We start from the raw sequence: 13,466 nt of genomic DNA on the forward strand, positions 1-13,466 counted from the left end.
GAGGCTCCGTTGTCACGTGCTGTGACCACCAGCTATCTCAGAGACTCTTGCCCGCTCACCTGGGAGCGCATCTCCGTTACCTGCCTGCTTGCCAGCCCGGAGGTCCCGTTGTCACGTGCGGTGACCACCAGCTATTCCAGAGACTCTTGCCAGCTCACCTGGGAGCGCTTCTCCGTTACCTACCTGCCTGCCAGTCCGGAGGTTCCGCCGTCACGTGCCGTGACCACCTGCTATTCCAGAGACTCTCGCTTGCTCACCTGGGAGCACACATCTACCATCTGCCTGCTAGCCTACCCGGAGGCTCTGCCATCACAGGTCGTACCTACCCCTTACCCAGAGACTGCCCTGATCACTTGCCGTAACTCCCTGTCCGTTCACCCAGAGACTGCCACCCGCTCCCTTACAAGGGCCGCCCCCTTGTATAGTAGCTCAGAGGTTCCGCCTCCCGGACCCGTTACACAGATATTAAACTGATAAGAACAGATACTACACTTGATCTTAGCCAAAAGGCCGAGAAGCGATAACCAGAATTGGTTTCAAACTACGGAGCCACCCAAGGATCCTGAAAAGTCCATTTGTGGAGATGAGCTCCTGGACTCCCGTTAAGAAGACATGTTGTCAACCTCTAGATCCCTTACATGCCTGCACTTTTCGGCTTGCTGCTGCTGCAATCCACGCGTTTTAGATCTGCATAACTCCACCTCTTTAAACACAGCACCTTCACCCCCTGCTGTTCCCACCCGCCTCAACACCGTTGGAAGGGAGGAGAACCAATTAAGGCGGGGGGTGGGGTGGAACGAGCAGCTGTCTACCCTTAGCAGGAGGGCTCCTGATTACATACCTCTCCTGCTGCTGCTGCTGCTGGCTGTCCAGCAGCAGACTGAAGGTGGCTGCTGCTGTGCACAGGTATATAAAGGCTCAGAGCCTATTATGACACGCGCAGCCAGCGTTCCATTGCCACATTCCATCTACTGCAGGCAGGATACCTGGCTGGCTGAATGTCGCTGAGAAGCTCACAGAGACCGCCATAAGCAACAGTTTAACAGAATGCCACAGACTAATCAACCAAACTTTTTGGGTTGGGTTCTCTTTTATAGTCTGCAGGCATTAAATGAAAGAAGTCAGTGTTCCAGCAGAAGGAGACAACGTTTCAGAAAAGGCATTGTAGCAAACCAAAAAAGAAATTTTAAGCGCAGCAGAGTAACCAGCGCACATACCTGTTAGCTCAGGTGAGTTTAAAAGGCTGCTGTTGATAACAAGGGCATTTGCTAAATAGATGGTGTGTGTGCAACAATATACTGAAAGGTCAATTATATTGTGCAGCTTATCTCACCACCTGTAGTTATTTAGGTGAAAGCTCCAAAATGCTTGCCTAATATGTCTGTTTATCCAAAAGGAAGTAAAAAGGGAGAGCTAGAAAGATAGCATTGCATCACATTACATGGCAATGCAATGCACAGTTGCTGAAGTTGAACCAAAATGAGCTTGTAATCTGGCTTCTGCAACTTTGAACATGAAAAATCCAATGAGGAGAAGAAAAGCAAAGCCAAAGAGTCCATCCCAAAATCCGACAAACAAGCAAAATGAACAAAAAACATTGAATTCAATTCTTTCTGATTTTAGAAACTGCATTAAAGAAGGGGTGCACCGGTCCTGGAGATACTGCAATACCAGGTCAATGCGTGGAGTGGACAGAGCAAGCTCTTTTTCCATCTCCCTGTTCTAAAAATCCATTTAATATATGGTCCCCAGATAGGGGACGTATCAGATATTAAACTGATAAGAACAGATACTACACTTGATCTTAGCCAAAAGGCCGAGAAGCGATAACCAGAATTGGTTTCAAACTACGGAGCCACCCAAGGATCCTGAAAAGTCCATTTGTGGAGATGAGCTCCTGGACTCCCGTTAAGAAGACATGTTGTCAACCTCTAGATCCCTTACATGCCTGCACTTTTCGGCTTGCTGCTGCTGCAATCCACGCGTTTTAGATCTGCATAACTCCACCTCTTTAAACACAGCACCTTCACCCCCTGCTGTTCCCACCCGCCTCAACACCGTTGGAAGGGAGGAGAACCAATTAAGGCGGGGGGTGGGGTGGAACGAGCAGCTGTCTACCCTTAGCAGGAGGGCTCCTGATTACATACCTCTCCTGCTGCTGCTGCTGCTGGCTGTCCAGCAGCAGACTGAAGGTGGCTGCTGCTGTGCACAGGTATATAAAGGCTCAGAGCCTATTATGACACGCGCAGCCAGCGTTCCATTGCCACATTCCATCTACTGCAGGCAGGATACCTGGCTGGCTGAATGTCGCTGAGAAGCTCACAGAGACCGCCATAAGCAACAGTTTAACAGAATGCCACAGACTAATCAACCAAACTTTTTGGGTTGGGTTCTCTTTTATAGTCTGCAGGCATTAAATGAAAGAAGTCAGTGTTTCAGCAGAAGGAGACAACGTTTCAGAAAAGGCATTGTAGCAAACCAAAAAAGAAATTTTAAGCGCAGCAGAGTAACCAGCGCACATACCTGTTAGCTCAGGTGAGTTTAAAAGGCTGCTGTTGATAACAAGGGCATTTGCTAAATAGATGGTGTGTGTGCAACAATATACTGAAAGGTCAATTATATTGTGCAGCTTATCTCACCACCTGTAGTTATTTAGGTGAAAGCTCCAAAATGCTTGCCTAATATGTCTGTTTATCCAAAAGGAAGTAAAAAGGGAGAGCTAGAAAGATAGCATTGCATCACATTACATGGCAATGCAATGCACAGTTGCTGAAGTTGAACCAAAATGAGCTTGTAATCTGGCTTCTGCAACTTTGAACATGAAAAATCCAATGAGGAGAAGAAAAGCAAAGCCAAAGAGTCCATCCCAAAATCCGACAAACAAGCAAAATGAACAAAAAACATTGAATTCAATTCTTTCTGATTTTAGAAACTGCATTAAAGAAGGGGTGCACCGGTCCTGGAGATACTGCAATACCAGGTCAATGCGTGGAGTGGACAGAGCAAGCTCTTTTTCCATCTCCCTGTTCTAAAAATCCATTTAATATATGGTCCCCAGATAGGGGACGTATCATATATTAAACTGATAAGAACAGATACTGCACTTGATCTTAGCCAAAAGGCCGAGAAGCGATAACCAGAATTGGTTTCAAACTACGGAGCCACCCAAGGATCCTGAAAAGTCCATTTGTGGAGATGAGCTCCTGGACTCCCGTTAAGAAGACATGTTGTCAACCTCTAGATCCCTTACATGCCTGCACTTTTTGGCTTGCTGCTGCTGCAATCCACGCGTTTTAGATCTGCATAACTCCACCTCTTTAAACACAGCACCTTCACCCCCTGCTGTTCCCACCCGCCTCAACACCGTGGGAAGGGAGGAGAACCAATTAAGGCGGGGGGTGGGGTGGAACGAGCAGCTGTCTACCCTTAGCAGGAGGGCTCCTGATTACATACCTCTCCTGCTGCTGCTGCTGCTGGCTGTCCAGCAGCAGACTGAAGGTGGCTGCTGCTGTGCACAGGTATATAAAGGCTCAGAGCCTATTATGACACGCGCAGCCAGCGTTCCATTGCCACATTCCATCTACTGCAGGCAGGATACCTGGCTGGCTGAATGTCGCTGAGAAGCTCACAGAGACCGCCATAAGCAACAGTTTAACAGAATGCCACAGACTAATCAACCAAACTTTTTGGGTTGGGTTCTCTTTTATAGTCTGCAGGCATTAAATGAAAGAAGTCAGTGTTCCAGCAGAAGGAGACAACGTTTCAGAAAAGGCATTGTAGCAAACCAAAAAAGAAATTTTAAGCGCAGCAGAGTAACCAGCGCACATACCTGTTAGCTCAGGTGAGTTTAAAAGGCTGCTGTTGATAACAAGGGCATTTGCTAAATAGATGGTGTGTGTGCAACAATATACTGAAAGGTCAATTATATTGTGCAGCTTATCTCACCACCTGTAGTTATTTAGGTGAAAGCTCCAAAATGCTTGCCTAATATGTCTGTTTATCCAAAAGGAAGTAAAAAGGGAGAGCTAGAAAGATAGCATTGCATCACATTACATGGCAATGCAATGCACAGTTGCTGAAGTTGAACCAAAATGAGCTTGTAATCTGGCTTCTGCAACTTTGAACATGAAAAATCCAATGAGGAGAAGAAAAGCAAAGCCAAAGAGTCCATCCCAAAATCCGACAAACAAGCAAAATGAACAAAAAACATTGAATTCAATTCTTTCTGATTTTAGAAACTGCATTAAAGAAGGGGTGCACCGGTCCTGGAGATACTGCAATACCAGGTCAATGCGTGGAGTGGACAGAGCAAGCTCTTTTTCCATCTCCCTGTTCTAAAAATCCATTTAATATATGGTCCCCAGATAGGGGACGTATCAGATATTAAACTGATAAGAACAGATACTACACTTGATCTTAGCCAAAAGGCCGAGAAGCGATAACCAGAATTGGTTTCAAACTACGGAGCCACCCAAGGATCCTGAAAAGTCCATTTGTGGAGATGAGCTCCTGGACTCCCGTTAAGAAGACATGTTGTCAACCTCTAGATCCCTTACATGCCTGCACTTTTCGGCTTGCTGCTGCTGCAATCCACGCGTTTTAGATCTGCATAACTCCACCTCTTTAAACACAGCACCTTCACCCCCTGCTGTTCCCACCCGCCTCAACACCGTTGGAAGGGAGGAGAACCAATTAAGGCGGGGGGTGGGGTGGAACGAGCAGCTGTCTACCCTTAGCAGGAGGGCTCCTGATTACATACCTCTCCTGCTGCTGCTGCTGCTGGCTGTCCAGCAGCAGACTGAAGGTGGCTGCTGCTGTGCACAGGTATATAAAGGCTCAGAGCCTATTATGACACGCGCAGCCAGCGTTCCATTGCCACATTCCATCTACTGCAGGCAGGATACCTGGCTGGCTGAATGTCGCTGAGAAGCTCACAGAGACCGCCATAAGCAACAGTTTAACAGAATGCCACAGACTAATCAACCAAACTTTTTGGGTTGGGTTCTCTTTTATAGTCTGCAGGCATTAAATGAAAGAAGTCAGTGTTCCAGCAGAAGGAGACAACGTTTCAGAAAAGGCATTGTAGCAAACCAAAAAAGAAATTTTAAGCGCAGCAGAGTAACCAGCGCACATACCTGTTAGCTCAGGTGAGTTTAAAAGGCTGCTGTTGATAACAAGGGCATTTGCTTAATAGATGGTGTGTGTGCAACAATATACTGAAAGGTCAATTATATTGTGCAGCTTATCTCACCACCTGTAGTTATTTAGGTGAAAGCTCCAAAATGCTTGCCTAATATGTCTGTTTATCCAAAAGGAAGTAAAAAGGGAGAGCTAGAAAGATAGCATTGCATCACATTACATGGCAATGCAATGCACAGTTGCTGAAGTTGAACCAAAATGAGCTTGTAATCTGGCTTCTGCAACTTTGAACATGAAAAATCCAATGAGGAGAAGAAAAGCAAAGCCAAAGAGTCCATCCCAAAATCCGACAAACAAGCAAAATGAACAAAAAACATTGAATTCAATTCTTTCTGATTTTAGAAACTGCATTAAAGAAGGGGTGCACCGGTCCTGGAGATACTGCAATACCAGGTCAATGCGTGGAGTGGACAGAGCAAGCTCTTTTTCCATCTCCCTGTTCTAAAAATCCATTTAATATATGGTCCCCAGATAGGGGACGTATCAGATATTAAACTGATAAGAACAGATTTTTTGATTGAAGCTGCATCCAAGGCACTGAAAAATGTGACCGAAGTCACACCAAAACAGCGCACGAGGCGAGGATTCATGTGGACCCTTCCCGGAGGAGAGGGTCCCCAATAAACCATCCCCATCCCTCCGAGCCAGAAGGCCACAGCGAGGGTCAGGGATCTCCGATGCTCTCCCTAGCCGAAGCCGGAGAAGAGCCGTTTTCGTGCTCCCAGCTTCCATCTAGGCTGCCACCCTAGTGGAGCTGGAGCCTGTGTTGGTTTCTCAGCCCAAAGCTGACCGGACCTCCGACCGGGTTTATAAAAATTCCCCTTCCTAGCCCGGAGGCCAGGAATAGGGGGGGTTGCTCAGAAAGTATGATTGGCAAAGGTGCGGCGTGCTACGAAGCCAAGTCTTTCTGGGGTTCCCAGTCCCAGTAAGCTTGGACTCCCACCAGGGCGCCTACTCCTGGGGCACATTGCTCCAAAGCCCTCACACTTACCCAGCCTAGTGACTTCGATCCTGGAGGGCCATGTTTTCCATCAGATAACTCTATGAGCCACCAGCCGTACTAACAAGTGCACCAAACCAGTGTGTAATATGCATCAATTTACTAGGGCAGCCCAAGGACAAAACTGCCTTTTCAAAAGATACTACACTTGATCTTAGCCAAAAGGCCGAGAAGCGATAACCAGAATTGGTTTCAAACTACGGAGCCACCCAAGGATCCTGAAAAGTCCATTTGTGGAGATGAGCTCCTGGACTCCCGTTAAGAAGACATGTTGTCAACCTCTAGATCCCTTACATGCCTGCACTTTTCGGCTTGCTGCTGCTGCAATCCACGCGTTTTAGATCTGCATAACTCCACCTCTTTAAACACAGCACCTTCACCCCCTGCTGTTCCCACCCGCCTCAACACCGTTGGAAGGGAGGAGAACCAATTAAGGCGGGGGGTGGGGTGGAACGAGCAGCTGTCTACCCTTAGCAGGAGGGCTCCTGATTACATACCTCTCCTGCTGCTGCTGCTGGCTGTCCAGCAGCAGACTGAAGGTGGCTGCTGCTGTGCACAGGTATATAAAGGCTCAGAGCCTATTATGACACGCGCAGCCAGCGTTCCATTGCCACATTCCATCTACTGCAGGCAGGATACCTGGCTGGCTGAATGTCGCTGAGAAGCTCACAGAGACCGCCATAAGCAACAGTTTAACAGAATGCCACAGACTAATCAACCAAACTTTTTGGGTTGGGTTCTCTTTTATAGTCTGCAGGCATTAAATGAAAGAAGTCAGTGTTCCAGCAGAAGGAGACAACGTTTCAGAAAAGGCATTGTAGCAAACCAAAAAAGAAATTTTAAGCGCAGCAGAGTAACCAGCGCACATACCTGTTAGCTCAGGTGAGTTTAAAAGGCTGCTGTTGATAACAAGGGCATTTGCTAAATAGATGGTGTGTGTGCAACAATATACTGAAAGGTCAATTATATTGTGCAGCTTATCTCACCACCTGTAGTTATTTAGGTGAAAGCTCCAAAATGCTTGCCTAATATGTCTGTTTATCCAAAAGGAAGTAAAAAGGGAGAGCTAGAAAGATAGCATTGCATCACATTACATGGCAATGCAATGCACAGTTGCTGAAGTTGAACCAAAATGAGCTTGTAATCTGGCTTCTGCAACTTTGAACATGAAAAATCCAATGAGGAGAAGAAAAGCAAAGCCAAAGAGTCCATCCCAAAATCCGACAAACAAGCAAAATGAACAAAAAACATTGAATTCAATTCTTTCTGATTTTAGAAACTGCATTAAAGAAGGGGTGCACCGGTCCTGGAGATACTGCAATACCAGGTCAATGCGTGGAGTGGACAGAGCAAGCTCTTTTTCCATCTCCCTGTTCTAAAAATCCATTTAATATATGGTCCCCAGATAGGGGACGTATCAGATATTAAACTGATAAGAACAGATACTACACTTGATCTTAGCCAAAAGGCCGAGAAGCGATAACCAGAATTGGTTTCAAACTACGGAGCCACCCAAGGATCCTGAAAAGTCCATTTGTGGAGATGAGCTCCTGGACTCCCGTTAAGAAGACATGTTGTCAACCTCTAGATCCCTTACATGCCTGCACTTTTCGGCTTGCTGCTGCTGCAATCCACGCGTTTTAGATCTGCATAACTCCACCTCTTTAAACACAGCACCTTCACCCCCTGCTGTTCCCACCCGCCTCAACACCGTTGGAAGGGAGGAGAACCAATTAAGGCGGGGGGTGGGGTGGAACGAGCAGCTGTCTACCCTTAGCAGGAGGGCTCCTGATTACATACCTCTCCTGCTGCTGCTGCTGCTGGCTGTCCAGCAGCAGACTGAAGGTGGCTGCTGCTGTGCACAGGTATATAAAGGCTCAGAGCCTATTATGACACGCGCAGCCAGCGTTCCATTGCCACATTCCATCTACTGCAGGCAGGATACCTGGCTGGCTGAATGTCGCTGAGAAGCTCACAGAGACCGCCATAAGCAACAGTTTAACAGAATGCCACAGACTAATCAACCAAACTTTTTGGGTTGGGTTCTCTTTTATAGTCTGCAGGCATTAAATGAAAGAAGTCAGTGTTCCAGCAGAAGGAGACAACGTTTCAGAAAAGGCATTGTAGCAAACCAAAAAAGAAATTTTAAGCGCAGCAGAGTAACCAGCGCACATACCTGTTAGCTCAGGTGAGTTTAAAAGGCTGCTGTTGATAACAAGGGCATTTGCTAAATAGATGGTGTGTGTGCAACAATATACTGAAAGGTCAATTATATTGTGCAGCTTATCTCACCACCTGTAGTTATTTAGGTGAAAGCTCCAAAATGCTTGCCTAATATGTCTGTTTATCCAAAAGGAAGTAAAAAGGGAGAGCTAGAAAGATAGCATTGCATCACATTACATGGCAATGCAATGCACAGTTGCTGAAGTTGAACCAAAATGAGCTTGTAATCTGGCTTCTGCAACTTTGAACATGAAAAATCCAATGAGGAGAAGAAAAGCAAAGCCAAAGAGTCCATCCCAAAATCCGACAAACAAGCAAAATGAACAAAAAACATTGAATTCAATTCTTTCTGATTTTAGAAACTGCATTAAAGAAGGGGTGCACCGGTCCTGGAGATACTGCAATACCAGGTCAATGCGTGGAGTGGACAGAGCAAGCTCTTTTTCCATCTCCCTGTTCTAAAAATCCATTTAATATATGGTCCCCAGATAGGGGACGTATCAGATATTAAACTGATAAGAACAGATACTACACTTGATCTTAGCCAAAAGGCCGAGAAGCGATAACCAGAATTGGTTTCAAACTACGGAGCCACCCAAGGATCCTGAAAAGTCCATTTGTGGAGATGAGCTCCTGGACTCCCGTTAAGAAGACATGTTGTCAACCTCTAGATCCCTTACATGCCTGCACTTTTCGGCTTGCTGCTGCTGCAATCCACGCGTTTTAGATCTGCATAACTCCACCTCTTTAAACACAGCACCTTCACCCCCTGCTGTTCCCACCCGCCTCAACACCGTTGGAAGGGAGGAGAACCAATTAAGGCGGGGGGTGGGGTGGAACGAGCAGCTGTCTACCCTTAGCAGGAGGGCTCCTGATTACATACCTCTCCTGCTGCTGCTGCTGCTGGCTGTCCAGCAGCAGACTGAAGGTGGCTGCTGCTGTGCACAGGTATATAAAGGCTCAGAGCCTATTATGACACGCGCAGCCAGCGTTCCATTGCCACATTCCATCTACTGCAGGCAGGATACCTGGCTGGCTGAATGTCGCTGAGAAGCTCACAGAGACCGCCATAAGCAACAGTTTAACAGAATGCCACAGACTAATCAACCAAACTTTTTGGGTTGGGTTCTCTTTTATAGTCTGCAGGCATTAAATGAAAGAAGTCAGTGTTCCAGCAGAAGGAGACAACGTTTCAGAAAAGGCATTGTAGCAAACCAAAAAAGAAATTTTAAGCGCAGCAGAGTAACCAGCGCACATACCTGTTAGCTCAGGTGAGTTTAAAAGGCTGCTGTTGATAACAAGGGCATTTGCTAAATAGATGGTGTGTGTGCAACAATATACTGAAAGGTCAATTATATTGTGCAGCTTATCTCACCACCTGTAGTTATTTAGGTGAAAGCTCCAAAATGCTTGCCTAATATGTCTGTTTATCCAAAAGGAAGTAAAAAGGGAGAGCTAGAAAGATAGCATTGCATCACATTACATGGCAATGCAATGCACAGTTGCTGAAGTTGAACCAAAATGAGCTTGTAATCTGGCTTCTGCAACTTTGAACATGAAAAATCCAATGAGGAGAAGAAAAGCAAAGCCAAAGAGTCCATCCCAAAATCCGACAAACAAGCAAAATGAACAAAAAACATTGAATTCAATTCTTTCTGATTTTAGAAACTGCATTAAAGAAGGGGTGCACCGGTCCTGGAGATACTGCAATACCAGGTCAATGCGTGGAGTGGACAGAGCAAGCTCTTTTTCCATCTCCCTGTTCTAAAAATCCATTTAATATATGGTCCCCAGATAGGGGACGTATCAGATATTAAACTGATAAGAACAGATACTACACTTGATCTTAGCCAAAAGGCCGAGAAGCGATAACCAGAATTGGTTTCAAACTACGGAGCCACCCAAGGATCCTGAAAAGTCCATTTGTGGAGATGAGCTCCTGGACTCCCGTTAAGAAGACATGTTGTCAACCTCTAGATCCCTTACATGCCTGCACTTTTCGGCTTGCTGCTGCTGCAATCCACGCGTTTTAGATCTGCATAACTCCACCTCTTTAAACACAGCACCTTCACCCCCTGCTGTTCCCACCCGCCTCAACACCGTTGGAAGGGAGGAGAACCAATTAAGGCGGGGGGTGGGGTGGAACGAGCAGCTGTCTACCCTTAGCAGGAGGGCTCCTGATTACATACCTCTCCTGCTGCTGCTGCTGCTGGCTGTCCAGCAGCAGACTGAAGGTGGCTGCTGCTGTGCACAGGTATATAAAGGCTCAGAGCCTATTATGACACGCGCAGCCAGCGTTCCATTGCCACATTCCATCTACTGCAGGCAGGATACCTGGCTGGCTGAATGTCGCTGAGAAGCTCACAGAGACCGCCATAAGCAACAGTTTAACAGAATGCCACAGACTAATCAACCAAACTTTTTGGGTTGGGTTCTCTTTTATAGTCTGCAGGCATTAAATGAAAGAAGTCAGTGTTCCAGCAGAAGGAGACAACGTTTCAGAAAAGGCATTGTAGCAAACCAAAAAAGAAATTTTAAGCGCAGCAGAGTAAGCAGCGCACATACCTGTTAGCTCAGGTGAGTTTAAAAGGCTGCTGTTGATAACAAGGGCATTTGCTAAATAGATGGTGTGTGTGCAACAATATACTGAAAGGTCAATTATATTGTGCAGCTTATCTCACCACCTGTAGTTATTTAGGTGAAAGCTCCAAAATGCTTGCCTAATATGTCTGTTTATCCAAAAGGAAGTAAAAAGGGAGAGCTAGAAAGATAGCATTGCATCACATTACATGGCAATGCAATGCACAGTTGCTGAAGTTGAACCAAAATGAGCTTGTAATCTGGCTTCTGTAACTTTGAACATGAAAAATCCAATGAGGAGAAGAAAAGCAAAGCCAAAGAGTCCATCCCAAAATCCGACAAACAAGCAAAATGAACAAAAAACATTGAATTCAATTCTTTCTGATTTTAGAAACTGCATTAAAGAAGGGGTGCACCGGTCCTGGAGATACTGCAATACCAGGTCAATGCGTGGAGTGGACAGAGCAAGCTCTTTTTCCATCTCCCTGTTCTAAAAATCCATTTAATATATGGTCCCCAGATAGGGGACGTATCAGATATTAAACTGATAAGAACAGATACTACACTTGATCTAAGCCAAAAGGCCGAGAAGCGATAACCAGAATTGGTTTCAAACTACGGAGCCACCCAAGGATCCTGAAAAGTCCATTTGTGGAGATGAGCTCCTGGACTCCCGTTAAGAAGACATGTTGTCAACCTCTAGATCCCTTACATGCCTGCACTTTTCGGCTTGCTGCTGCTGCAATCCACGCGTTTTAGATCTGCATAACTCCACCTCTTTAAACACAGCACCTTCACCCCCTGCTGTTCCCACCCGCCTCAACACCGTTGGAAGGGAGGAGAACCAATTAAGGCGGGGGGTGGGGTGGAACGAGCAGCTGTCTACCCTTAGCAGGAGGGCTCCTGATTACATACCTCTCCTGCTGCTGCTGCTGCTAGCTGTCCAGCAGCAGACTGAAGGTGGCTGCTGCTGTGCACAGGTATATAAAGGCTCAGAGCCTATTATGACACGCGCAGCCAGCGTTCCATTGCCACATTCCATCTACTGCAGGCAGGATACCTGGCTGGCTGAATGTCGCTGAGAAGCTCACAGAGACCGCCATAAGCAACAGTTTAACAGAATGCCACAGACTAATCAACCAAACTTTTTGGGTTGGGTTCTCTTTTATAGTCTGCAGGCATTAAATGAAAGAAGTCAGTGTTCCAGCAGAAGGAGACAACGTTTCAGAAAAGGCATTGTAGCAAACCAAAAAAGAAATTTTAAGCGCAGCAGAGTAACCAGCGCACATACCTGTTAGCTCAGGTGAGTTTAAAAGGCTGCTGTTGATAACAAGGGCATTTGCTAAATAGATGGTGTGTGTGCAACAATATACTGAAAGGTCAATTATATTATGCAGCTTATCTCACCACCTGTAGTTATTTAGGTGAAAGCTCCAAAATGCTTGCCTAATATGTCTGTTTATCCAAAAGGAAGTAAAAAGGGAGAGCTAGAAAGATAGCATTGCATCACATTACATGGCAATGCAATGCACAGTTGCTGAAGTTGAACCAAAATGAGCTTGTAATCTGGCTTCTGCAACTTTGAACATGAAAAATCCAATGAGGAGAAGAAAAGCAAAGCCAAAGAGTCCATCCCAAAATCCGACAAACAAGCAAAATGAACAAAAAACATTGAATTCAATTCTTTCTGATTTTAGAAACTGCATTAAAGAAGGGGTGCACCGGTCCTGGAGATACTGCAATACCAGGTCAATGCGTGGAGTGGACAGAGCAAGCTCTTTTTCCATCTCCCTGTTCTAAAAATCCATTTAATATATGGTCCCCAGATAGGGGACGTATCAGATATTAAACTGATAAGAACAGATACTACACTTGATCTTAGCCAAAAGGCCGAGAAGCGATAACCAGAATTGGTTTCAAACTACGGAGCCACCCAAGGATCCTGAAAAGTCCATTTGTGGAGATGAGCTCCTGGACTCCCGTTAAGAAGACATGTTGTCAACCTCTAGATCCCTTACATGCCTGCACTTTTCGGCTTGCTGCTGCTGCAATCCACACGTTTTAGATCTGCATAACTCCACCTCTTTAAACACAGCACCTTCACCCCCTGCTGTTCCCACCCGCCTCAACACCTTTGGAAGGGAGGAGAACCAATTAAGGCGGGGGGTGGGGTGGAACGAGCAGCTGTCTACCCTTAGCAGGAGGGCTCCTGATTACATACCTCTCCTGCTGCTGCTGCTGCTAGCTGTCCATCAGCAGACTGAAGGTGGCTGCTGCTGTGCACAGGTATATAAAGGCTCAGAGCCTATTATGACACGCGCAGCCAGCGTTCCATTGCCACATTCCATCTACTGCAGGCAGGATACCTGACTGGCTGAATGTCGCTGAGAAGCTCACAGAGACCGCCATAAGCAACAGTTTAACAGAATGCCACAGACTAATCAACCAAACTTTTTGGGTTGGG

The 13,466-nt window shown here is 46.1% G+C and overlaps 9 non-coding genes and 2 pseudogenes across 9 annotated transcripts; all 11 read right to left on the reverse strand.

Annotated features, from left to right (window-relative positions):
• Nucleotides 1-431: 431 nt before the first annotated feature.
• LOC141150906 (U2 spliceosomal RNA) lies at nucleotides 432-522 on the reverse strand (annotated as a pseudogene).
• A 1,115-nt stretch (nucleotides 523-1,637) lies between these two features.
• On the reverse strand, nucleotides 1,638-1,828 carry LOC141274645 (U2 spliceosomal RNA). Its single transcript, XR_012322916.1, has one exon. It is a non-coding gene; the product is annotated as a U2 spliceosomal RNA (small nuclear RNA).
• Nucleotides 1,829-2,943: 1,115 nt separating this feature from the next.
• On the reverse strand, nucleotides 2,944-3,134 carry LOC141150140 (U2 spliceosomal RNA). The gene has a single exon (XR_012246409.1). It is a non-coding gene; the product is annotated as a U2 spliceosomal RNA (small nuclear RNA).
• Nucleotides 3,135-4,249: 1,115 nt separating this feature from the next.
• On the reverse strand, nucleotides 4,250-4,440 carry LOC141274646 (U2 spliceosomal RNA). Its single transcript, XR_012322917.1, has one exon. It is a non-coding gene; the product is annotated as a U2 spliceosomal RNA (small nuclear RNA).
• A 1,115-nt stretch (nucleotides 4,441-5,555) lies between these two features.
• Nucleotides 5,556-5,737, reverse strand: LOC141150177 (U2 spliceosomal RNA). The gene has a single exon (XR_012246443.1). It is a non-coding gene; the product is annotated as a U2 spliceosomal RNA (small nuclear RNA).
• A 524-nt stretch (nucleotides 5,738-6,261) lies between these two features.
• LOC141151091 (U2 spliceosomal RNA) lies at nucleotides 6,262-6,377 on the reverse strand (annotated as a pseudogene).
• A 1,112-nt stretch (nucleotides 6,378-7,489) lies between these two features.
• LOC141274647 (U2 spliceosomal RNA) lies at nucleotides 7,490-7,680 on the reverse strand. The gene has a single exon (XR_012322918.1). It is a non-coding gene; the product is annotated as a U2 spliceosomal RNA (small nuclear RNA).
• A 1,115-nt stretch (nucleotides 7,681-8,795) lies between these two features.
• On the reverse strand, nucleotides 8,796-8,986 carry LOC141274648 (U2 spliceosomal RNA). The gene has a single exon (XR_012322919.1). It is a non-coding gene; the product is annotated as a U2 spliceosomal RNA (small nuclear RNA).
• Nucleotides 8,987-10,101: 1,115 nt separating this feature from the next.
• Nucleotides 10,102-10,292, reverse strand: LOC141274649 (U2 spliceosomal RNA). Its single transcript, XR_012322920.1, has one exon. It is a non-coding gene; the product is annotated as a U2 spliceosomal RNA (small nuclear RNA).
• Nucleotides 10,293-11,407: 1,115 nt separating this feature from the next.
• LOC141149395 (U2 spliceosomal RNA) lies at nucleotides 11,408-11,598 on the reverse strand. Its single transcript, XR_012245694.1, has one exon. It is a non-coding gene; the product is annotated as a U2 spliceosomal RNA (small nuclear RNA).
• A 1,115-nt stretch (nucleotides 11,599-12,713) lies between these two features.
• On the reverse strand, nucleotides 12,714-12,904 carry LOC141274650 (U2 spliceosomal RNA). Its single transcript, XR_012322921.1, has one exon. It is a non-coding gene; the product is annotated as a U2 spliceosomal RNA (small nuclear RNA).
• Nucleotides 12,905-13,466: the final 562 nt, after the last annotated feature.

Source organism: Phyllobates terribilis, unplaced genomic scaffold, assembly GCF_046119375.1.
Source record: "Phyllobates terribilis strain yellow unplaced genomic scaffold, ASM4611937v1 Scaffold_5__5_contigs__length_657084704, whole genome shotgun sequence".
Classification (NCBI taxonomy): Eukaryota; Metazoa; Chordata; class Amphibia; order Anura; family Dendrobatidae; genus Phyllobates; species Phyllobates terribilis.